The 26997-nt window shown below is 45.9% G+C and overlaps 1 long non-coding RNA gene across 3 annotated transcripts in view; it reads right to left on the bottom strand.

Moving 5' to 3' along the window:
- Positions 1-25748, bottom strand: part of LOC132812949 (uncharacterized) — a 33863-nt gene extending 8115 nt beyond the window's left edge. For 2 of the 3 annotated variants that reach the window (XR_009643870.1, XR_009643871.1), the window contains exons 1-3: positions 25651-25748; positions 16361-16469; positions 11216-11322 (exon numbers count right to left, since the gene is read on the bottom strand). This is a non-coding gene — a long non-coding RNA (uncharacterized LOC132812949). Of the gene's footprint in view, positions 1-11215; positions 11323-16360; positions 16470-20527; positions 20572-25650 lie in introns of those variants that run through there. The other variant, XR_009643872.1, reaches the window with a different exon arrangement.
- Positions 25749-26997: the final 1249 nt, after the last annotated feature.

The following is a 26997-nucleotide window of genomic DNA, read 5'->3' as shown; positions in this document are numbered from 1 at the left end:
ACATTACCTATGGTTAGTCACTAACAATCTCCATTAACATCTATTCACCCTCCCCCAGCCAGATCATTATCCATTCCTTTGTCCAATTGCTCCTGTATCTCATTTTGGACTATATCACCACCTATCACATTTACTCCTTAACCCCTACCTTCTGCATATAAACTGACATTTTTTCTCAGTCACATCAGTTCTGAGGAAGGGTCAGCGGATCCAAAATATTAACTCTGATTTCTCTTCACAGATGCTGCCAGACCTGCTGAGCTATTCCAGTATCTTCTAGCTGTTGTTTCTGATTTAAGCATCCACAGTTCTTTTGGTTTTCATTTACTGGGAGTTTCTAATTCAGGTCTAGCAGCCTACATCATGAGTTTATAAACCCTCCCAGTCCACACTAACTCCATTTCTCTCCCACTCCCTTCACACTCACTGGGTCTCTTCCCAACCCCTGCCCAGTGACACTGCACCTGCACAGCTCATGGTCACATGCTGGCCTGTTGGCGACACCCCTCATTCACTCCCATTGGCTGGAGGATTACACCTAGTCTCCTAATGGTCTGAAGCTGCCGTCAATCAGCCAGGCCCCATTGTGACATGAGTGGTGGGACCCTCCCAGGAGTGTGGGAGGCTGAGGGGTAACCTCAGAGGTTTATAAAATCATGGGAGGCATTGATGGGATAAATAGATAGATGAGGCACAGAGGAGTTTGACTGAAGGGTCTGTTTCCGTGCTGTGTATGTCTGTGGCTCTGCCCTGGGATGAGCTTCATCACTCACAGTGAATGGGGCTGAATCAATGTCCTGTAGAGCTGCAAAACAATGTCCCAACTCCAATACTCAATGCACTGACCAAGTACACCAAACGCCTCCTTCACTATCCTGCCTATCCAAGATTCCACTTTCAAAGAACTATGAACCTGTACCTCAAGTCTCTTTGTTCAACAACACTCCCCAGGACCTTCCCATTAAATGTATAAGTCCTGCCCTGATTTGTTTTTCCAAAATGCAGCACCTCACATTTATCTGAATTCACTCCATCTGCCACTCCCCAGCCCATTTGATTGAAGTCCCATTTTACTCTGAGGTAACCTTCTTCCCGATCCAATTTGGTGCCTGTGTAAAGTCACTGACCATAGCTCCTATTTTCACATAGTCATCATTGATATAAATGATGAAAAGCAGTGAACCCTGCACCGATCCTTACACCATATTGCTCATCACAGGCTTCCAGTCCGAAGGCAACCCTTCACCACTATCCTCTGTCTCCAACCTTACAGCCAATTTTATATCCAAATAGCTAGTCCTTCCACCTTGAATGTCTTTCTGAAGTCCAAGTTAGTGATTTCCATGCACAAAGCCATGCTGACTGTCCCTAATCATTTCTTACCTTTCCAATTACATCTAAATCCTATCCCGGAGAAGCCCTTCCAACAACTTGCCTGACTCCAGGCTCACCAGTGTATTGTTCCCTGGCCTTTCCTCATCACCTTTCTCAAATAATGGCACCTGTCTTCCAGCACCTCGGTGATACAAATATCTCAGCGAGGGACCCAACTATCACTTCCCTAGCTTCCCACAAAGTTCGGGGATTCACCTGATCATGTATCAGGGATTTATCAATCTTGATGCATTATACAAGTTCCAGAGACTCTGAACGAATATGGACACTTGTCAAGTTATCCCTATTTATTTCTCCAAACTCTCTCACTTCCATATCCTCCTTCAGTAAAAGCGGACATGAAATACGCAGATAGTATCTCTCCTGCCTCCTGCAGATCCATAGACCGCCTTGTTGATTTTTCAGGGTCCCTATTCTCTGCCTGGTTACTCTTTTGTCCTTAGTGTATTTCTAGAATCTCTTTGGATTTTCCCCAAACTCATTTCACAAAGTTCTCGTTCCCTTTTTTGCCCTCTTAGTTTCCCTCGAGTATACTCCTACTGCCCCTATACTCCTCCAGGTATTCACCCAAACCCAGCTGTCTGTACCTGCCATATCCCTCCTTCATTTTCTTGACCAGAGCCACAATTCCTCTTGACAGGCAGCATTCCTTACACCTCCCAGTCTTGGCCTTAACAGGAACATACAGTCTATATACTCATTGTCTCAGGCCTATGGAGGCAATGGCAGATGAAGACAGAGAAACAATCAATCATTCTCGGTAAAGAGGCAGTGCTGGGAAAGATACCAGCCGAAAGGTAGATGGGTCTCCTGGCCGTGATGGAATGCATCCCCGGGGACTGTAAGGAATGGCAGTGGGTAAATAGCAAATACACTCGTGATAATTCACTAAAATTTGCTGACTCTGGGACGGTTCTAACAGATTGGAAAGCTGCAAATGTGATGCCAATATTTTAAAATGGACGTATTAGCATAACTTCTGTAGTGGGGGAAATGTCTGATCTCTCACGAAAGAAATAGTGAGCTATGTGGATAGAAATTGTCTCATCGGGCAGACACAGCATGGATTCATGAAAAGTGGACGACACTAAGATGAGTGGTAGAGCAATGTGTGCAGAGGCCACTGTCAGTCTGCACAGGGATACAGATAGGTTAATTGAGTGGTTAAGGGTCTGGCAGATGGAGGACAATGTTGGGATATGTGAGGTCATCCATTTTGGTCGGACTAACAACAAACTGGATGATGAAATGGTGAAAACATGCAGCAGGCTGCTGTGCAGAGGGAGCTGGGTGTCCTTGTGCATGAATCACAGGAAGTTGGTTTGCAGGTACAACAGGTAATTAAGGCAGTGAAGGGAATATTGTCCTTCATTGCTAGAGGGATGGTTATGCTGCAGCTATACAGGGGGCTAGTGAGGCCACACCTGGAGTACTGTGTACAGGTTTTCGTCCCCTACTTCAGGAAGGATGTAATGGCGCTGGAGGGGGTGCAGAGCAGGGTCACTAGTTTGAGTCTGGAGTTGAAAGGGTTGCCTTCTGAGCAGAGATTGACAAAACTGGCATGATCCTCATTGGAATTTAGAATAATGGGAGATTGTATAGGAAAAATATAAAATTATGAAGGGAGTAGATAAGATAGAAGCAGGGAGGTCATTTCCACTGTGGACTGGACAAACTATGGTGCATAGCGACAAAATAAGGGGGTATCAGATTTAGGACTGAGTTCAGGAGAAACTTCTTCAGCTAAAGGGTTGTGAATCTGTGGAATTCCCAGCTGATTGAAACAGTTGAGACTTTCATCTTGAATGTCTTTAGGTCAAAATGTAGATTTACGAACAGGAAAGGAATTAAAGGTTATGGGAGAGAGCAGTAAAGTGGAGCTGAGATCAGCCCTGATCTTATTGAATGGCAGAGCAGGCTGGAGGGGCCAGATGGCCTCCTCCTGCTCATATTCCTTATGTTACGTTCCCACTTTTCAGCCGTCCCTTTACCTGGGAATAGCAAAGAAGTATTGAAAGATTTTATCTTGTTCAATCACAATGCACCTTTATCCAATTTAGAACAGCAACTTTTAGATCTGGTCTATTCTTTTTTGGAACTATTTTAAAACTATTATAATTATCAGAGAATCCAGACAGTGGGGAAGCAGGTCATTCAGCCCATCACATCCGCACTGACCCTCAGAGACTCCCACCCTACCCATGTAATGTTGCCTTTCCCATGGATAATCCACCCAACCTGCACATCCCTGAACACTGTGGGTAATTCAGCCTGGATAATCCACCTAACCTGCACATCCCTGAACACTGTGGGTAATTCAGCCTGGATAATCCACCTAACCTGCACATCCCTGAACACTGTGGGTAATTCAGCCTGGATAATCCACCTAACCTGCACATCCCTGAACACTGTGGGTAATTCAGCCTGGATAATCCACCCAACCTGCACATCCCTGAACACTGTGGGTAATTCAGCCTGGATAATCCACCTAACCTGCACATCTTTACATAGTGGGAGGAAACCAGAGCAATCAGATGAAACACACGCAGATATTAACAATAAGGTGATCAATCCTTTCTTATTTCCCAGTTCCATCCAAATAATTTCACTGAACTTACTCCCATGAATATCGTCCCCAAGCACAACTCTAATGCTATCCCTAACCAAAAACACCACTCGTCCTCCTCTCTTGTCCCCCTTTCTATCCTTCCTATAGCATCTATACCCTGGAACATACAGCTGCCAGTCACATCCATCCCTGAGTCATATTTCTATAATACCGATGATATCCCAGTCCCATGTTCAAACCATAACCTGATCGCATCTGCCTTCCCTGTCAGGCCTCTTGCATTGAAGTAAATGCAGTGTAACTGCTCGGTTCTACCGCGTTCTGCCTTGACTGTTTGATTTCTGAACTGTACCCAGCCTCAGACTTACCTCCTTTCTCACTATCTCTTTAGGTTTACCCCCACTCCCTCACTGGTTTAATGCCTCCCGAGTAGTACTAGCAAATCTCCCTGCCTGGATATTAGTCACCTTCCAATTCAGGGACAACCCATCCTTCTTATTCAAGTCACTTCTACTCCAGAGGAGAATTCAATGACCAAAAGATGTGAATCCTTCTGCCCTACACCAGATCTTTAGCCAATCATTCATCTCCTCCATCCTGCTATTCCTACTCTCACTAGCATGTAGCATTGGGAGTAATTCAGATATTACGACCGAGTATCTACTTTTTTATATTCCAGGCTAATTTGCTATATTCTCTCATCAGGACCTATCTTTTTCTCTTCCTGTGTCATTGGTACCAATGTCCAATGACCTCCCACTGGTTATTCTACCCTTTAAAGAATATTCTGCCACCAATCTTTTCTGAACCTTTCAAGTTCCACAACATCCTTCTGATAGGTGGAGAACAGAATTGCACTCAATATTGTAAGAGTGGCCAAACCAATGTCCTGTACAGCCACAACATGACTGCCCAACTCCTGTACTCACTGCTCTGACCAATAATGTAAATCATACCAATCACCTTCACTATCCTATCCACCTGCGACTCTACTTTCAAGGAATTATGAACCTGCACTGTAAGGAAACTTTGCTCAGTAACACTCCCTCGGACCTGACCATTAAGTCTATCAGTCCTGCTAGGCTTTGCTTTTCCAAAAAGCAGCACCTCACATTTATCTAAATTAAACTCCATCTGCCACTCCTCAGCCCATTTCCCCATCTGATCAAGATCCCATTGAATCCTGAGGTACCCTTCTTCACTGCCCACGACACCTCCAATTTTGGTGTCACCTGGAAACTTACTAACAATCCCTCCTATGTTCACATCCAAATCATTTATGTAAATGATGAGAAGTAGTGGACCCAGCACCGATCCTTGTGGCACTCCAGTGGTCACAGTCCTCCAGTCCGAAAAACAACCTTCTACCACCACCCTCTGTCTTCTACCTTTGAGGCAGTTCTATATTCCAAATGGCTAGTTCTCCTGGTATGGTGAGATCTCATCTTGCTAACTAGTCTTCCATGGCGAACCTTGTCGAACGCCTTACTGAAGTCCATATAGATCCCATCTACCGCTCTGCCCTCAAAAATCCACTTTCTTACTTCTTCATAAAACAGCTCAGTCAAGTAAGTGACATGATTTCCCACACACAAAACCATGCTGACTATCCCTAATCAGTCCTTGCTTTTCCAAATACATGCAAATCCAGTCCCTCAGGGTTCCCTCCAACAACTTGTCTGGCACCAACATCAGGCTCACAGGTCTGTAGTTCCCGGGCTTGTCCAAACCGCCTTCATTAAACAGTATCATCATATTAACCAACCCCCAGTCTTCTGGCACCTCAGCTGTGACTATCGCTGATACAAAAATCTCAGCAAGGGGCCCAGCAATCACTTCCCTAGCTTCCTACAGAATTTTAGGACACACCTGATGAAATCCTGGGCATTTATCCACCTTTCTGCGTTCCAAGACATCCAGTACCACCTTCGCTGTAATATGGACATTTTTCAAGGTGTCACCATCGATTTCCAACATTCTATATCTTCCATATCCTTCTCCACAGTAAATGCTGATGCAAAATACTTGTTTAGTATCCCCTCCCCACCCCATCGCCTGCAGATCCACACACAGGCTGCCTTGCTGATCCTTGAGGAGCCCTATTCTGTCTCTAGTAACCCATTTGCTCTTAATGTATTTATAAAAACCCTTTGGATTGTCCTTACCCTATTCGCCAAAACTGTGTCCTGTCCCCTTTTTGCCTTACTGATTTTCCTCTTAAGTATACTTCTATTGCCTTTATACTAGAAGGATGTTCTGGATTGGAATAAATGCCAAATATTTCATCTTGATAAAAGGGCAGGACTTACACTGATTAAAAGTCGGGCCTTGCATAGTGATATAGAACAAAGAGACCTCGGGGTTCAGATCTTTGCAGTTTATGTCACATGTAGACAGGGTTGTTCAGAAGATGTATAGCACACTTGCCTTCATTGCTCACACCTTTGAGTATAGGAGTTGGGACATTACATTGAGGTTGTACAGGATGTTGGTGAGGCCTCTTCTGGAATACTGTGCTCAGTTCAGGTTGTGCTGTTATAGGACAGATGTTATTAAGTCGGAGCGGGTTCAGAAGAGATTTACCAGGATGTTGATGGGAATGGATGCTTTCGGTTATAAGGAGAGGCTAGGTAGGCTGGGACCTCTTTCACTGGGGTGTAGGAGGCTGAGGGGTGACCTTATTGGAGGTTTATAAAATCCTGAAGAGTATAGGTAATGTGAACAGCAGGTGCCCTTTCCAGGAGGGGGCGCGATTCAAGAGTGGGTGAGAAAAGGAAGACCCTAAAAAGACGTTCCGGATTTTACTTTTTGTTTTTGTACAGAGAGTGATTCACATGTGGAATAAACTAGCAGAGGACGTGGTAGCTGTGAATACAATTACAATTTAAGGGTGGCACAGTGGCTCAATGGTTAGCACTGCTGCCAGGGACACAGGTTCAATTCCTGCATTGGGTGGCTGTCCATGCGGAGTTTGGATATGCTTCCCCGTGTCAGCGTGAGTTCCTCCAGGTGCTCCCGTTTCTTCCCACAAGCCACAGATGTACAGGGTAGGTGAACTGGCAGTCCTCAATTGCCCATAGTGTTCAGGGATGATTGGGTTTAGTGAATTAGTAAGGGGTAAATGTAGAGTAAAACGGTAGGGGAATGGGATTCTAAGAGGAAAAAGCATTTGGACCTGTATATCGATAGGGAATGCTTGGATGGATTTGGACTAAGTGGAGGTAGATGCGATTAGTTCAGTTCGAATTTATGGTTGACACGGACTGGTTGGAACACAGGGTGTGTGTCAGTGCTGTATAACGTTCTGACTCTATCGCTCGTTATCTCTGTAAATTCCTCTATGCTCGGAACTCTCCGTCAATGCCACCTCATCCAGTCTTACAACTCTTCCTTATCTCGATAATTCCTCTCCAGCCTCAAAACTCAAAAAAGTCTATCAGAAATATCTCTATCTCTGTAACATCCTCAATCCTCAGAATCCTCTCCAACTTTCATCTCCTCCAGCTTCATTACTCTCCCTATCTCTAATCCCCTCCAGTCTCTCAAAGCTCTGCTATATGTGCCTTTTTTATTTCCAGCCTTCAGGATTCCCAATGTTTATTTCTCACTTGATGACGGCCCTTTCCGATTCTGTGCTGAGCTTCTGAATTCTTCCTTAAACCTCTCAATCTCCTTTTCCTCCCAAAACATCGGCCAATCATCTGTCATCTACTCTAGTATCACCCTTTCTGACCTGAAGTCCAATGGAGCCTGTCATATTCCTATAATAAACATCTTAGCGGTCTACAGAACAGAAAAAGGCTCTGGTAGTACATCGGGTCTGTGACAAAGAAAACTACCACCTAACTGTCCTCATCTATTTTCCAATAATTGTGGAAAAGTCTCATCTATCATGGCATTGCAAGTGCACACTAAATACATCTCAAATGCTACCGGGATTTCTGTGTCTCCCACCCTTACAGACAGTGAGGTTCAATGCAACTGTTGCTCGATGATGACATCACCCACAGGAACACAGAGCAGCTGGGTCTGTGCAAACCAGAGATCACCCACACATTGGGAAGGATGGCAGGGTCCCTGAGGGGGGGGCACAGGAGATTTACCAGGATGGTTCAAGGAATGGGGGATTTTAGTTGCAGAGACATGGGTGTTGTTAATACATATCAAGAATATCCATCTACAATAGATGGACTCTTGTTCTCAACCTCTCCCCTTGCCTGGGCTGTGGTAACCTTCAGGTTAAACCCACCACCAGACATTTCTCCCTAATGAGACAGCAGCCCTATGGTCTGGGAGGACAATGCTGCCTTTCCCTTTTACACAGTGATGCCACTGTACCCTGGGGATGGGGAGAGGGAATGCTGAAGGTGGGGGATGGGACACCACTCAGGCACAGTGCTTTGTCCTGGAGGATGTTCACTTTAATATTGTTGGGGGCTGCACTGATGCAGGCAAGTGGAGAATGTTCCAACACAATCCTGATGTGTGCCTTATAGGGAGCAAACAGACATTGGGGAATCAGGGGTTTGGGGAAACAGATTGTTCTCCTTGTAGCAGAGGAAATTGTGGGTGCCCTGTGACAGAGGGGTTTACAGATTTAGAATAATCCACCTTACACTCATGAGTTCATCAGAAAAGGATTACAGGACACATATTGAAGACTTGGGGGAGATCTACTGAGAGTGTGGGGTGATTCAAAAGAGGACATTTATGCAGCAAATGGGAATGAGCTGGAATACAATACTCACACACAATGTGAATATCCAGCTCCTGATGAATTGAGTAATTTTGTCACAGTTTGGCGTTACAATTACTGAGATTACCATCTGAATGTCCACCTGTAATACACGTTTATAAAACTGTCACTGTCAGTTCATTTAAGAAACTCTCACCACCCCCTCCTCCTGGCCCAGGATGACTGGACACATTACCCCTTGTGGGGGTCAGCAGTTAGTTCAGGGGGAAATCTGTATGGGTTTCTGTGAGTTTCCACACTGGGTCTTCATGTGACTGAACAGGGCAGATCTTTGACACATGGGACACAATGTTTCAAGAGTCAGTGCGATGTGGAGAGCAGGATGTGCTTCCTTTTCTTTCCTTCCGTGCTGCTGCTGTGCCTCATCAATTAGACAGGGGGGGTGAAAGGCTCATGCAGCTCGATGGGCAAGTTGTCTCCATTCTGACCCATGAGCAGCAAGCTCCTCCCAATCATTCCAAAGAGTCTCTCTGAAAAGGTAACAACTGCTTCCCACTGCCCAGTGCTCCCAGGAAATGTTTAGAAGAATGAGCGGGGAAATCTCTGAGAAAAGGCAGAACGGTAAAGTTCCAAAAGGATTATAAACAGTTTACAGAGAGGGATTCATTGGAGAAGTGGGCAACAAGTTAGCAAATGGAGCATAATTTGGGAAATTGTGAAGTTGCTCATTTTGGAGGAGATAATAAAAGAACAGAGTGCTATGTAAATGGTGGAAACTGTCGAAAGCTGCACCACAAAGGGACCAGGGGTAATTGCGTAGGAAACACAGTTACAACAGGGAATCAGGATGGGGAATGGAACGTTGTTTCTTATTACAAGGAGTTTTCAGTGTAAGTGTTTGGAGTATATACCTGAGAGTAACTTTACAAAGTGCGAGTGAGACCACATCTGGAGTAATGACAGAAGTTTTGGTCCCTTTATTTAAGGGAATACATAATTTCATCTGAGGCATTTCAGAAAAGATTAACTGGGATGATCCCTGGCTTGTAGGGATTATCTTTTAAGAAAAGGCTGAAAATGTTGGGACTCTACTCACTGGATTTGGGAAGAATGAGAGGTGATCTCATTGTAACATGCAGGATTCTTAAGGAGTTTGACAGGGTAAATACTGAGAGGATGTTTCCCATCATGAGGGATCTGGAATCAGATACTCGGATAGTCACGGAATCAAGGGTTCTGTTTTAGATTCGTCAAGTTTAAGGCAACATCAACACGGGTCAGGGGTTTCAGTAGCAATGGAGCTGGGGTGAAGGGGGGGGGGGAAGCAACGTTTTAGAGATTGGAATTCCTGGTGTTTGTGATTGTGTAGATACCTGATCAGAAGGTCACCTTGGGGTTACAGATATGAGAGCAATATTGTGAAGAGTGTAGTTCTGCCTCAGACAGTTCCCAGGGAGAGGGAGGGGCTCAGCAGTAAGGGAAAGGAATTTGTAATAGCAACTGAAGGCAATGGGTTTAACCATTTCAATGTTCCGTTGCAGGAAATTGCAGCCAATCGCGTAGTGGGAGTGTGATGAGCAGTTTGATAACTGAGTAATGGAGAGGGATGATGGGGAGGGAGAGCTAGGCATTGTCAGTGTACATGTGAACCCTCAGACGGTGCTTTTGGACGATGTCACCTCCTGACAGTATGTGGGTGAGAAACAGGAGGGACCAAGAATCGATCCTTGAGGGACACCACATACAAGGAATTTAGAAAGGAATGGGAGAGTGGGGATGGAGTAGGTTTTTCCAACAACGGTGAGGTCAAAATATTACTTCGTAGCAGAATGGGAGAGAAGGACATAACCAGAAAAGACAGACAGACAGAACAAGGAACAATACCTGTGATTTGGTGAGGGGAGGGAGGTGGGGGTGATGTGGAGGAAGAGCCCAACTCCAAAAACACACTTTCTTCATTGGTGACATCACCCAACTCCACCCTAGTCTCAGCTCATTTACTGAATGCAGGGATGGACGAGTATTTATCTCCAGACTTAATTATCCAAACACTCTTGGCCAGCCTCCCACATTCAACTTACATGTAATCTCAAGAGTATCTTAAACCCTCCTGCCCAAGTGCTCACTTGTACCAAAACTAGTTGATCCATCGAAAGGCTCCTATTTACAGGCAACAATTTAAAATTCTCACCCTGTGAACATCCCTGTCTCCCTGCACCACACACCCTGCAAGACCTTGACAACTCATTTGTGTTTATTCATTGCTTCACCTGTCTGGCTGTTTCTACTGTTGCCAAGGCAACACTGTCTGGAATTCCCACCTGAACCCTCTCAGACCTGCTTTCCTCTTTTAAGGTGTTCTCGAAAACCTGCTCATTTGGCAATGCTTTTGATCACTTGACCTAGTATCTCAATCTGTGGCCTTATGCCAGAATTTTTCAATAGTATTTCTGTGAAATTATAAACATGATTAAAAAAAACAAACTGTTGCTGATTTGCACATACATTGTCAACTCTTCAATATTGCTGAGTGAATAATCTATAACAGCACTTACCCAACCACATTGTGGGAGCACCTTCACCACATGAACTGCAGCTGGACAGGGAAATCAAACATCACCCTCTCCACAGGCAATGGGGCTTTGGCACTGATCACTGGGATCTGTGGAGGGAGAAACACAGTTGCTATTTCAGGGAGTGCAAAATGCATTATAAGGAGGGAAAATGGGGCAGAATTTGGGATTTTCAAATTTGTGATTCACAATGTGCACTAAGTTCTGTAAAACCTCTCATCCCATACCATGAAAATTTCCTTCTCTTCTGGTCTATGTCTTTCCTTTCCCCTGCCCTGCACCTTCACACATTTCCAATGCCTTGGCCACAACAACACTGTGCTGTCAGTGAAGTTTATCACGTGGTTGAGTATTGTCCCGCCCCTCATTCACTCCGATTGGTTGAAGGACCAACTGGCACATCCTGGTCCTCCAGCCTCGTTCCCCCGACTCTTATTGGTCCTGCGCTGACATCAATAATCCGAGGCCCATTGTGGGCTGGAGCATGCTCAGTGCTTCCTGCTTTTGCTGCTGTTCATCAGGTATGAGAGAGAGAGAGGGCTCATCCCTGTTTCTCCTGATGTCAGACAATAACAACAACTACCTGCATTGTATGGAGCCTTTCACATTGACAAATCTCCTAAAATGCTTCACGGATGATGGAAACGTTGATTAAAGAGAACGATTTTTAGATACATCTTTAAGGCGGACAGAGGGGGTTAGGGAGGATATTCCAAAGGTTTGTGTCCTCAGCAGCTCCAATCGTGGAGTGATATAGGTGGGCAACAGCTTACAATGGAGACAGTTAGTGGCTAACCACAGGTTAACAACCTCATGTCGTAGCCCCCTACCCCACACACCAGGCCTTGTCTCACAGCCTGCCATTACACACTACCTATGGTTAGCCACTAACAGTCTCCATTAACAGCTAGTCACCCTCCCCCAGTCAGATCGTTATCCTTTATCCAACCGCTCTTCTCACTCTATCCCCACCTATCCTTTCCTCCTTTTATCTTCCCCCACACTATCTTCTGCACATAAACGGACTTTTTTTTCCTCAGTAACATCTGTTCTGTGGAAGGGACACCGGATCTGAAACTTTAACTCTGATTTCTCGTCACAGATGCTGCCAGACCTGCTGAGCTTCTCCAGAACCTCCTGGTGGTTGTTTCTGATTTACAGCATCTGCAGTTCGTTTGGTTTTAATTTACCGGGAGTTTGTAATTCAGGTCCAACAGCCTCTGTCCCAGTCTCTGCTGTCTCTCCCACCCCCACCCAGTGACACTGCACCTGCACAGCTCATGGACAGGTGTCGTCTTGCTGGCCACACCCCTCATTCACTCCCATTGGCTGCAGGACCACACAGGCTCTCCTCCTATTGGTCTGGAGCTGCCGTTAATCAAGCCGGCGCCGATTGAGAGGTGAGCTCCTCCCTCTCTCTGCTCTGGGATGAGCTTCATCATTCACAGTGAATGGGGCAGTATCACAGAGCACTGGGGCTGGGGGCTATTCAGCCCATTGGAGCTGTCCTCTCTCCCTCTGGAGATGGTGCAAATCTGTCCCAACTACCCCCAAATCTTTCCTTAAAAAGTAAAATTCCAAGTCTGTTTCAAAATACCTGCTGAATCTGTGTCGTTCAGACTGTTCCAGATGCTCAGAACTTACTGAGTAAAATAGTGTTCACATTTTCACCTTGTATTATTTGCCAATTACTTGAACGTAGTTACTAAAAATTGTGACAGGATTAACAATTCCTCTCTCTCTTTGCAAATTCAAGACCTTGGAACAAAATCGGCACCAGGTCAAAATCACTGCTTCACCTTCTCAGCTCCAAGGATAATTATCTGTGCTTCAGCTAGCTCTGCACAAAAGAGAGGAATGCATCTTAATTTATTAAGATCAAAGAAACAGACCTCCGGTCCAATTCGTCTGTGCCAACAAGGAATCCTAAACTAATGAATTCCCATTTACCATCTATTGGCCTGTATCCATCAAAACCCTTCCTATTCATGTACCCAATTGGAAGCCTTTTAAATGTTGTGATTTTTCAGCCTCCACTACTTCATCTGGTAGCCCCTCCCATACACACACCACACTCAGCTTGAAAATGTTGCCAGTTCGATCCCTTTTAAATCTTTGCCCTCTCAACTTAAACCCATGTGCTCTAGTTTTGGACCCACCTAACCTGAGGAAAAAGGATGCCAGCTGCTCACCTTATCCACGCGCCTCGTGATTTTATAAATCTCAATGAAGTCACCTCTCAGTCTTTGACTCTCCAGAGAAAATAGCCCCAGCCTATTCAGCCCCTCCCTGTAGCCCAAATCCTCCAATCCTGGTAACGTTTTTGTAAATCTTGTCCAAACCTTTTCAAATTTCACAACATCCTTCCCAGAACAGGGAAATTCAAACTGAAAACAGAATTCCAGAAGTGGCTTAATCAACGTCCTGTCCAGCCACAATATGACGTCCCAGCTTCTGTATTCAATGCATTGACCATTAACGGAGAGCGTTAATGGAGTCCCATTTGCCAGCGGTTCACCCTTATCCCTCTAAAACCTCCCTCTTCAAGTACCCAGTCAGACACCTTTTAAATGCTGCAATTGTACTAGCCTCCACCCCTTCCTCTGGCAGCTCATTCCATACTTGCAATGCCCTCAACATGAACACGATGCCCCTTAAATCCCTTTAAATCTTTTCCCTCTCACCTTAAGCCTGTACCCTCTCGTTCTGGAGCCACCGAACTTGGGAAAAAGTCCCTGACTGCTCACCTTATCCATGCCCTTCATGACTTTATAAGATCACCTCTCAGCCTCCAAATCTCCAGGGAAAATAGTCCCAGCCTATTCAGCCTTTCCCAATAGCTCAAATCGTCCAACCCCAGGAAAGTCCTTGCAAATGTTTTCTGAACCCTTTCAAGTTTCTCAACATTATTCCAAGAACAGGGAGATTGGAACTGACAACAGAATTCCAGAAGGGCCTTCATCAGTGCCCTGTCCAGCCACAATATGACATCACAACAGCTGCATTCAATGCATTGACCAATAACGGGGAGCGTACCAAATGCTGCATTCACTCCCCTGCCTACCTGTGACTCTACTTTCAGGGAACTATGAACCTGCACTCCAAGGTCCCATTGTTCAGCAATGTTCCCCAGGACTTTACCATTAAGTGCATAAGTCCTGCCCTGATTTGCCTTTCCAAAATATAACAGCTCACATTTATCTAATTTGAACTCAGTCTGCAATTCCTTGCTCCAATGGCCCATCTGATCAAGATCCTGTTGTATTCTGAACTAACCTTCTTCACTGTCCACTACACCTCCAATTTTGGTGTCTTCTGTAAACCTACTGACCATATCTCATATATTCACATCCAAGTCATTTATTTAAGGGCCCAATATCCATCCCTGCAGCACACTGCTGCTCACAGGCCTCCAGTCCGCAAAGCAACCCTCAATCATCATCCTCTGTCTCCTACATTCAAGGTAGTTTTGTAATGGCTTGCTCTCCCTGCATTCCATGTGATCTAACCCTGCTAACCAGTCTGCTTTGTGGAACCTTGTTGAATGTCCATATAAACAACATTCACCGCCTGGCTTAATCAATTTTCTTTGTCACTTCAAAACACTCACTCAAGTTAGTGAAACACAATTGTGCATGTACAAAGCCACAGTGACTCTCCCTGATCATTCCTTACCTTTCCAAATAGATGGATATCCTGTCCCTCAGAATCCCTTCCACCAACTTGCCTGCTACTGACTTCAGGCTCACTGTTCTCTTGTTCCATGGCCTCTCCTTACCACCTTTTTTAAAATAATGGCACCTCACCTGTCACTATCAACGATACAAATATCACAGGAGAGGCCCAACAATCACTTCCCTAGATTTCCAGAAAGTTCCAGGATACACCTGATCAGGTTCCAGGGCTTTATCCACCTTGATGCGATTTAAGACATCCAGTACCACCTCTTCTGTAACATGGACACTTTCAAAGTTATCATTGTTTATTTCTCCAAACTCTCGAGCTTCCATATACTTCTCCAGTAAAAATGACGTGAAATATTTGCATATATTTCACACCCTCTGTGATTCCATAGACAGCCTTGTTGACCTTTAAGCGGTCCTATTCTCTGGTCCAGTTAATCTTTTGTCTGTGATATATTTGTTTAATCTCTTTGGATTCTATTCCAGGACATCCCAGAAAGGCCTACTTCAAGGACCGTAACTTTCCTCCGACTTGATCAACAATGCCCTCCAACACATACCCTCCACTTCCCGCACCTCCACCTTTACCCCACCCCTCCAGCCACAATAAAGAATACAGCCCTGCGGTCTTCATCTTCCACCCCACTAATCTCCAGATACAGCGCATTAACCTCTTATTTCTGCTACCTAAAGTCAGACCCCACCATAGACATATTTCCCTCCCCACCGCTATCTGCGTTCCACAGAGACCATTCCCTCTGCACCTCCCTTGTTAGGTCCACACCCTCCCACCAACACATGCTCCACACCTTTGACCTTCCCTTACCGCCACGGGAAATGTAAAACGTTCAGCCACACCTCACTGAGCTCTGTCCAGGACCTCAAAACGATCTTTTCACATCAGGCAGAGATTTGCCTGCACATCCCAAAACCTCATATACTGCATCTGGACACTATGGGAAATTTAACATGGTTCATCCAACTAACCTACACATCTTTGGACTGTAGGAGTAAATTTGAATATCCGAAGGAAACCCTCACAAACACTGGGGAGAATGTGCCAACTCCAACACAGACAGTTGCCTGAGGCTGGTATCAAACTCACGTCTCTGTTGCTGAGGAAGCAGCGCTAACCACTGAGCCACAATACTGTGGGATCTTTGGTGCTGATGTGCTGCCCCACTGATAACTCAGTCACTCACCCTGCCTCATTTCCTAAGAGGCAGTGATGATGGAGTGAAATTATCACTAGACAGTTAATCCAGAGACCCAGATAACGTTCTGGGGACCTGGGTTTGAATCCCATCACGGCAGATTTTGGAAAGTGAATTCAATAAATATCTGGAAAAAATAATCTAGTGACGACAAGGAATCCATTGTCAATTGTTGAAAAAACCCATGTGGTTCACTCATGACCTTTAGGGAAGGAAAATGCCATCCTTACCTGGTCTGGTCTGCATGGGACTCCAGACCTATAGCAACGTGGTTGATTCTTAACTGCCCTCTGGGTAAACGCAGCAATAAATGCTGGCCGAGCCAGTGACAGCCTCATCCTGTGAATGAATAAAGGAAACAGGTCAGGTTTTGTTCCTTCTCTAGTAGGTACATCCTACAAACTCAATCAGAAATGTTCTCGTACACACTGAACAAATACATTTCCATCCAAGCCCTTAACACTACAGCACTCCGAGGCCATGTTGGTAAAGTTAAAACCCCTTATCATTGCAACTATATTTTTACAGATAACTGAGGTCTGCCGGTAAAATTGTGTCTCAATTCCCCGCTGACTATTGGGAGAGAGTCTATAATACAATCCCAGTAAGATGGTCACCCCTTTCTTATTTCTCAGTACCACCCAAATAACTTGCCTGGATGTACTCCCAGGAATATCCTCCCGAAGCCCAGCCATAATGTTATCCCTAATCAAAAACACCTCTCCCCCTGCTCTGTTGTCCCCTTGCTATAGCATCTATACCCTGGAACATTAAGCTGCTAGTCCTATCCATCCCTGAGTGCTGCCTCTGTAATTGCTGTAATATCCCAGTGCCATGTTCAAAACCATACCCTGAGCCCACCTGCCTGACCTGTCAGGTCTCTTGCACTGAAATAAATGCAGTGTAACTGGTCCGTCGCACCTCATTCTGTAGCTTGCTCTTGCCTGCCTTGACAGTCTGATCTGGTGAACAGTACCAGCCTCAGACTCACCTCTTTTCTCACTATCTCTTTAGGATTACCCCGACTCCCTCACTGGTTTAATGCCTCCCGAGTGGCACTAGCAAATCTCCCTGCTCCTCAGGACCCCATGCTTTCCCCTTCCTATGTCATTGGTACCAATGTACAATGTCCTCCCACTGGTTATTTTCCCCTTTGAGAATGTTCTGCTCCCTCTGAGAGACATCCTTGACACTGGCACCAGGGCAGCACCACCCCATTCTGATCTCTCACTGTCAGCTGCAGAAACGGCAGACTGTGCCCCTGACGAGAGAGTCCCCTATCACCATCGATCGTGTGGAACTGGATACACCTCACATTATGTTAGAAGCCAGTCTCAGTACCAGTAACTTGGCTGTCAGTGCTACTTTCCCCTGAAAGTCTATTACCACCTACATTTTCCAAAACAGTACACTTGTCTGAGATGGGGATAGCCACAGGAGACTCCTGCAGTACCTACCTACCCCTCCTAGCTTTTCTGGAGGTAACCCACCTACCTGACTGTATCTGCAGTATCCTGAGACTGCCGCCTATCACACTCCCCGGCTCCTGTCAATTCCTCACTGCCTTTAATCACTCCTCCACCAATCCATGTGATCCAATAGGATTTGCAATCACACTTCTTGCAGACAAATCATCAGGTTCATTGAAACTCTCCCTAATCTTCCACACCCGACAGGAACAGTAGGCCACCTCTCCGCCTTAACAACCTACAGACCAAGACAAAGGCACAGTCTTACTGCTCGAAAAATACTGCCTGAGAATAACTTATTGCTTACGTTTTATATCTTAAACTTTCAATCAAGAGACCGTAAGACATTAAAAAGAAATCCTCACCTGACTCATGATTGTAGATTTAATAAAATAAAACTGACTAAGATTGATGTTTGAAGAGACTGAAACTCACTGAGCTGATCCCTGGCTCTGAGTACTTCCAAGGGTGAGGTCTCTCTGAGGGCAGCTGTGAAATGTCACTGTTTCTCTTCTCTGCCCACCCCATTTCCAGAGAGGTTTTTAACTTCACAGCAAGTCAGCTCAGAGAGGTCACTGCTTGGTTTTATTCACTGGGGGGTGCCTTTGCTGCCCAGACCAGTATTTATTGGCCACCTTTACTTGTCTTGGAGAAAGTGGTGGTTAACCGCCTCCCTGAAATGCTGCAGTCCATGTACACCACAGTGATGTTTGGACAACAATCCCCCTCTGGCCCCACCACCCTCCCTGTCTCTGTAATCCCCCTCCGGCTTCACCACCCTCCCTGTCTCTGTAATCCCCCTCCGGCTTCACCACCCTCCCTGTCTCTGTAATCCCCCTCCGGCTTCACCACCCTCCCTGTCTCTGTAATCCCCCTCCGGCTTCACCACCCTCCCTGTCTCTGTAATCCCCCTCCGGCCCCACAACCCTCCCTGTCTCTGTAATCCCCCTCCGGCTTCACCACCCTCCCTGTCTCTGTAATCCCCCTCCGGCTTCACCACCCTCCCTGTCTCTGTAATCCCCCTCCGGCTTCACCACTCTCCCTGTCTCTGTAATCCCCCTCCGGCTTCACCACCCTCCCTGTCTCTGTAATCCCCCTCCGGCTTCACCACCCTCCCTGTCTCTGTAATCCCCCTCCGGCTTCACCACCCTCCCTGTCTCTGTAATCCCCCTCCGTCCCCACAACCCTCCCTGTCTCTATAATCCCCCTCCGGCTTCACCACCCTCCCTGTCTCTGTAATCCCCCTCCAGCCCACAACCCTCCCTGTCTCTGTAATCCCCCTCCGGCTTCACCACCCTCCCTGTCTCTGTAATCCCCCTCTGGCTTCGAAATTACATGTCCGTGGCATAAGATTTTTATTTGGATTCGTTTTTGTTTAATAAACCACCTCCCCCCTCCACAAAAAAGTGACATATTTCACCACCAAACAAATTTCTGTTGATTGCCCTTTTGGAGAGGCCGACACATGGACACCGCAGTATTTTATCTCACATTGTACACGTAGAATGATGGAACTTGCTTTTAAATATTGCTAAAAAAGGAAGGCAATGGCTTAATGGTATTCCTGCCAGATGATTGAAATGTACAGTGTTCCGAGGATTAGGGATAGAATCCCAACATGGCTGATGGCAGCATCGGAATCCAATACAATCTCGAATGAAAAGGCGAATGATGACCATGAAACTATTGTCAATTGTTAGAAAACCCAACTGGTTCACTCATGTCCTGTCGGGAAGGAAACTGTCATCCTCACCTGGTCTGGCCTACATGTGACTCCAGACCCACAGCAATGTGGTTAACTCTCAACTGCCCTCAGGAAAAATACATTAAAAACTGTTAACAAATACCCCGCAGGTATCACTTAAAAACTGGCTGTTCCCAATGGGACCATGTGAATTTCTGAACGGCCTGAACTAAAACGGAGTTTCAGCTTCACCTTCTCCCTGTCTCCCCTCACTCTGTTTACACCCAACTCCAGAACACTCTCATTGAGCCAAGCAGCCCTCACAGTGCAGCCCTGTCATTTTCATTGCCTGCTCACACCTACACTGCCCTCAGCCTCCTGTACTGTTCCAGTGTATCTCAATGGGAGCTCAGGGACAGCATCTCATCTTTCAGTTCAGCCCTTTGTAACCCCAGAGTCAACATGGACCTCAGCAGTTTCTGAATGAACAGACAGTTGTCAGAAGCTGGAACATCCCACCTGAAAAGGTACTGGAATTTGAGTCTAAAAGGAGTTTTAATGGGAAGTTTGCAGGTAATTGAAAATATCAAGTTTACAGGTTAACATCATGAAGTGGGTGATTGGGTCTAAATCTGAGAGTTCTTACAAAGAGACGAGGTGTAATTTGGATAAATCTGTGCTCCCTCTCAGGCCAATATCTCCTTCCTCAGCTGCAGGGCCCAGAACAGAGCACACACCCAAAGGGTGATCCAACCACGAATTTGTACATCTTTCTGCTTAACAAAAATATTGGAGATATTTTCCCACAAACAGAACTGACAAACCTTTCTCCTTCCACAGTTAAATGCCAATGATATTCAGATCCTGATGACTCCATTGACTGTAAAAACTTACTTTTGAGATCCCAACCTCAATTATTCTGATTTAATATCCTATGAAATAAATTGACAAAACAAAACAGAATATAAAGACATACCTTTCTCTTGGTTTGTGCTTGATGTGTAAATGCCTCTCCTAAAATCACATCCCCCCCCCCTCCCCCATCCTAGGAAGGGGACATGTCCATGCCCCTCACTGTACCTTGCCCCCAATAAAGATGGCGGCCATATCCCAGGACCTATCACCGCCTGAGGGCCGCAGCCATTTTCCCATCTGCTGCAAACGCGGGATTAAGAGTTTCTAATTCAGACTAACGACCCGTACAGAGTGTAATTAAAACTTCCCAGTCTGAAGTGACTCATTACCTCTGTCTCTGAGGCCACTCTCCCCTTCCCTGTTTGCCTCTCCCACATTCACCAACGGCCGAGTCACGTGACACTGCACAGGCGGAGTTACTGGTGACGTGTCATCCCACTGGCCACGCCCCTCATTCACTCCCATTGTTTGGATGACCAGCTGGTTCCACTTGGTCCACCAGTCCCACCTCCTTTTCCTATTGGTGGAAAGCTGCCATCAATCAGCTGGACCCCATTGTGAGGTCAGTGGTGGGATCCTCCCCCTGCCTGAATCAAACCCGGAAGGTGGATGGATGGTGTCAATCAGGAACAACAAGCAGGAGGTGCTGGGAAAGCTCAGCAGGTCTGGCAGCATCTGGGAACAGGAATCTGTCCAGTGGCCCTTCCTCAGAACCGATGGGAGCTGGGAAAATTAGAATCCTGACAGTGTGGAAACAGGCCATTCGGCCCAAAAGTCCACAGCGTCCCTCCGAATGGTATCCCACCCAGACCCATTCCCCTACCCTATTACTGTATATTTCTCCTGACTAATGCACCTCACCTACACATCCCTGAGCATTATGGGAAATTTAGCTTGGCCAATTCAACTAACCTGCAGATCTTTGTACTGCAGGAGATAGGGGTTAAAGAGTAAATAATAGGCAGGGACAGAACCCAAAGAGAGACCGGAACATTTGGAAAGACAAAGGAGTGGATTACGATCTGGCTGGGAGGGTGCATAGCTGTTAATGGAGAGGACAGGAACCTGTGTCTGGCAGCATCTCAGTGGAGGTGGCGGAAATGGCGACTGATGATCGACGTTCTGCTGCAAAAACAGACCCCGAGCTTCCAGCTGCCTGTCACTATAACACACCTGGCCAACACCTCTGTCTCATGCTTACTGCAGTGTTCCAGTGAAGCCAGAACATACCAAAATACCAAATATTTCAAGGACTGCAATTTCCCCTCCCATGTGGTCAATACCATCCAATGTATCTCCTCCACTTCCTGCACCTCTGCCTTTGAAACCCACACCTCCAACTGCAACAAGGATAGAACACCCCACAAGCTCCCCCCACCCACCCCAAGTCCTTACCTTCCACCCAGATACAACACATCAGCTTCTGCCATTCCCACAAGCTACAATCAGACCGCACCACCAGATTCTGAAGGGGTTTGACAGAATAAATACTGATGTGTCTGAGGGTAAATACTGAGGGGGGAGTCTGAAACCAGATTCTGAGCCAGTCACAGAATCAAGGGTTCTGTTTCGGATTCATCACGTTTAAGGCAACACAGACACGGGTAAGGGGTTTCAGTAGCAATGGAGCTGGAGTGAGGAGGGGACAAACAACGTTTAAGAGATTGGAATTCCTGGTGTTTGGGATTGTGTAAACGTCTAATCAGAAGGTCAGCTTCGCGTCAGAAACAACTGCAATATTGTGAAGAGTGAACTGCAATATTGTGAAGAGTGTAGTTCTGCTGTATAGTTCTCAGTGAGAGGGAGGGGCTCAGCAGTAAGGGAAAGGAATTGGTCAGGCAACGGGTTTAACCATGACAATGTTTCATTGGAGGAAACTGCACCTAATCGAGTAGTGGGAATGTGGTTAGCAGCTTGATAACTGAGTAACAGTGGAGTAATGGAGAGGGATGACGGGGAGGGAGAGCTGGGCATTGTCAGTGTACATGTGAAACCCAACATGGTGCTTTTGCACAATGTCACCTCCTGTCAGTATGTAGAGGAGATACAAGAGGGGCCAAGGATAGATCCATGAGGGACACCAAATGCAAGGAATTCAGAAAGGAAAGGGAGAGTGGAGATGGAGCAGGATTTTTCAACAACCATGAGGTCAAATATTAGTTTTTCACAGAATGGGAGAGAAGGACATAACCAGAAAAGACAGAACAAGGAACAATATCTGTGAATCGGTGAGGGAGACTGATGAGGAGGGGGAGAAAAGAGAGTTGGAAACTCTATGGTTTACTGAGATGAGGGTTAAAGGGTCAAGATGAGCTCTGATAAGGCTTGACCGGGATTGGAGAAAGTTTGGACAAAATCCGGGAACACCACGTGAGGCAGTTTGACTCAGTGGGAGGGAGGGAAGCAGCAGATCGGATTGTCTCAGTCTTAGTGACAGAGAAACTCCATGTGCTCCAAACTCTTGTTGGTGGAGAGAAGGATGGAGGAGACAGGATGATGGACAGTGTTTCACAAAGAAACAAAACCTGGGTAAGTGATATTTAAAGTGAGTGAACAAACCTAATGTATTTAACTTTTACCCAAAATATTAAAACCAATGACAGAAATCCTGGTTCGAATCCCAACTTGGCAGATGGTGGAATCTGAATTCAAGAAAAAATAACTGGAATTAGGAATCTCCTAATCTCCATGGAACCATTGTCAATGGTGGAAAAATATCCTGCCAACCCGACAGTGGCCCAGCCAGCTACTCACTGTATTAATCACTGCAAAGTCTCAACAAAGGAATGAAACTGGATGGACCACTCAGCATCTGACAAGGCACCAGAAAATACAACCACAGAATCAGCCCTCTCGATGGTGCAACGTCCTCCAGACTAACATCTGGAGTTTGGTGTCAAAATGTGCAGAGCTGTCTCACAGACCAATCAAGGAACAGCCTGACATACTCATACTCATGGAATCAACTCTTACAGACAATGTTGAAAATGTGTTGCTGGAAAAGCGCAGCAGGTCAGACAGCATCAAAGGAGCAGGAGAATCGACGTTTCGGGCATGAGCCCTTCTTCAGGAGCCCTTTTACAGACAATGACCAGATACCACCATCACCATCCCTAGATATCGAGAGTGTGGTGATGGAAAAGCACAACAGGTCAGGCAGCATCCGAGGAGCAGGAGAATCGACGTTTCGAGCCTAAGCCCTTCATCAGCCTGACCTGCTGTGCTTTTCCAGCACCACACTCTCGACTCTGATCTCCAGCATCTGCAGTCTTCACTTTCTCCTCAAATCTCTGGATATGTCCTGTCCCACCAGCAGGACAGACCAGGCAGAGGTGGTGGCACAGACAGGGAGGATTTGCCCTCTGAGCACTCAGCATTGACTCCGGACACCAGGAAGTCTCATGGCTCCTGCTGATTACCATGCTCCGTCCTCCCTTGGCTGATGAATCACTTCTCCTTCATGTTGAACAACATTTGGAGGAAGCACTGAGGAAGTAAAATGGTGTCAAACGTACTCTGGGTACAGGATTTCAATGTCCACAATCGAGACTAGCTCTGCAACAGAATTACTGACTGAGCTGGTCAGGTCCTAAAGGATATAGCTGCTCAACTGAGTCTGCAGCAGGTGGTGAGGGAACCAACAACAGGGAAAAACATACTTGATCTCATTGTTATGAACTGACCAGCTACAGATACATCTGTCCATGACAGTATCGGTACGAGCGACCATTGCACATTGTTTTTGGAGACACAAGTCTTGGCTTAAAGTTGAGAAAAACTTCCATTGTGTTGAGTGACACTATCACCGTTCTAAATGGGACAGACTTTGATGAGATGTAGGAACGTAAATTGGATCTCTCTGAGGCACTGTGGGACATCAACAACAGCAGAACTGTACTCCAGCACAATCTGTAATCTCATGGGTTTGTAAATCCTGCTCTCACCCATCACAAAGGACAGGAAAGGAGGGCATGCCCAAAGCAGCACCAGGCATAACTAAAAATGAAGTGCCAACCTGGTGAAGCTACCAAACAGAACCATCTGCATATCAAACAGCATCAGCACCAAGCAACAGAGCTAAGTGATCCCACAACCAATGGATCAGATCAGAGCTCTGCAGTACTGCCACACCCAGTTGTAAACGGTGATGGACAATAAAACAACTCACTGCAGGAAGCATCACAGATATCCCCACCCTTACTGATGGAGGGGCCTCACACATCCATGCACCAGATAAGTCAACAGCATTTGCAGCCAGAAGTGGGATGCTCCATCTCAGCCTTCTCCAGTGGTTTCCAACATCACAGATGTGAGTTTTAAGCCAGTTTCATTCAGTTTGAATAACATCAAGAAGTGGTTAAGTAGTGCAAAGGCTACGGGCCCTGCCAATATCCTGGCAATAATACTAATGGCTTGTGCTCCAGAACTTGCCACCCGCCAAGCCAAGTACCGCTCCAGCACTGGCATCTACTGACATTGTGGAACATTGCCCAGGCATGTTCAACAGAAAACACAGGGCAATCCAACCAAGCCAATTTCCCTCCGTCAGTCCACACTCGATCAGCAGTAAAGTGATGGAAGATGTCACCAACAGGGCTACCAAGCAGCAGCTGCTCAGCAACAGCCAGCTGAGTGACACTCATTTCAGGCTCCACCATGGCCACTCAGCTCCCGATTGTGTTACCGCCTGATTCACAACCTGACAACCAGCTGAATCCCAGAGGTGTGGTGAGGTGAGGGGGACAAGACCACTATTTCGAGCTGATTCTAACATTGTATTAGCTCATATACTCTCATCCACCTTGTGTTATCTCCAGACTTCCTTATACAAACACACTCCTGGCCAACTTCCCACATTCAACCTCCCTGTTATCTCAAGAAAAACTAAATCTCTGCCCAAGTACTTCCTCGTACCAAAACTTGTTGATCCATCAAAAGGCTGCTATTCATAATCAACAACATAGAGCCACAGAGATGTACAGCATGGAAACAGACCTTTCGACCCAACCTGTCCATGCCGAACAGATATCCCAACCCAATCTAGTCTCACCTGCCAGCATCCGGCCCACATCCCTCAATTTAAAATTCTCACCCTTGATATAATTCCTGGTTGTGACCATCCCTAGCTCGCTGCATCACACACCCTTTGAGAACTCGACAACCCATTCTGTTCGAGACTCCCAATGATCTGTTAATTCATTACCTCACCTGTGTGGCTGCTTTTACAGTTGCCAAAGCAACAAGGTCTGAAATTCACAGCCAAAACCTCACAGGTCTGCTTTCCTCCTTTAAGACATTCCTCAAAACCTACTTCTCTGGCCTTGTCTAAAGTTTCCAATAATATTTTTGTGAAATTATAAGCATGATAATAAAACTACAAACTGTTCCTGATTTGGACATTATCTTCAAATCATCACTGTTGCTGTAATGAATAATCTGTAATGTCTCTTACCCAACCACATTGTGGGAGCACCTTCACCACACAAACTGCAGCTGTACAAGAAAGTCAAACATCACCCTCTCCCCAGGCAACAGGGCTTTGGCATTAATCACTGGGATCTGTGGAAGGAGAAACACAGTTGATGTTTCAGGGAGTGCAAAACGGATTACAGGGAACGAAAATGATGCAGAATTTATAGTCAGAAACGGAAGGAAAATACACTTGCTCATCGGAAAAAAAGAATTCTTGACTGTCAAAAATTTTCCAGAAAAAAAATTAATAAGCAGCACACGGTCAGGGGCTGGGCGGCAGTGAAAAATTAACGTATAAAAATGTCTGTAAAAGTAATAGTAAAATACACCCATTGTTCGAGACTGAGGAAGCTAGACATTAACAAAGTGGTCATGAGGGAGCCCAGAGATGAAGCAGAACAGTATAAGCTGTTATGATCCCACAGTCAGAGATGTATAGCGCCGACACAGACTCTTCGGTCTAACTCATCCATGACAACCAGGTATCCGAACCTAATCTATTCCCATTTGCCAGCACTTGGCCCATATCCCTGTAAACGCTTACTCATCATATCATGTGTCTATTTAGACGCCTTTAACAAGTTTTATCTGTACTAGCCTCCACCACTTCCTCTGGCAGCTCATTCCACCCACTGCATGAGAGTTGTCCTTTAGGCCCCTTTGAAATTTTATCCGTTCATCCTAAAGCAATGCCTCTACTTCTGGACACCATCACTCCAAGGAAAACACCTTGTTCATTTACTCCATTCATGCCCCTCTTGATAGTATAAACCTCCATAACATCACAGCTCAGCCTATTGCACTCCAGGGAAAACAGCCCAGCCTCCAACCTCAAATCCTCCAACACTAACAACATTCTTGGAAGTCTTTTTTGAAACCTTTCAAGTTTCACAGCACCCTTCTGATAGGAGGCAGGCCAGAACTGCACACAATATTCCAAACGTGGCCTAACGAATGCCCTGTACAGCAACATGACCTCCCACATCCTGTACTCAATGCTCGAACCAATAAAGGAATATAAACTGAACACCTTCTTCACCATCCTATCTGCCTGCAACTTGACTTGCAAGAAACTATGAACCTGCAGTCCAAGGTCTCTTTGTTCCGCAAACGTCTCCAGGGCCTGGCCATTCAGTGTATAAGTCCTGCACTGATTTGCTTTTCCAAAATGCAGCACCTCACATTTATCTAAATTAAACCCCATCTGATCAATATCTCATTGTAATCTGAGGTAACCTTCTTCATTATCCACAATACCTCCAATTTTGTATGACCTGCAAACTCATTTACGATACCAAATCATTTAAATGAATGACAAAACAAATCC

The sequence above is a fragment of the Hemiscyllium ocellatum genome, unplaced genomic scaffold (genome assembly GCF_020745735.1).
Source record: "Hemiscyllium ocellatum isolate sHemOce1 unplaced genomic scaffold, sHemOce1.pat.X.cur. scaffold_313_pat_ctg1, whole genome shotgun sequence".
In the NCBI taxonomy this organism is placed as follows: Eukaryota; Metazoa; Chordata; class Chondrichthyes; order Orectolobiformes; family Hemiscylliidae; genus Hemiscyllium; species Hemiscyllium ocellatum.
This window is presented reverse-complemented; position numbering and strand designations above follow the sequence as displayed.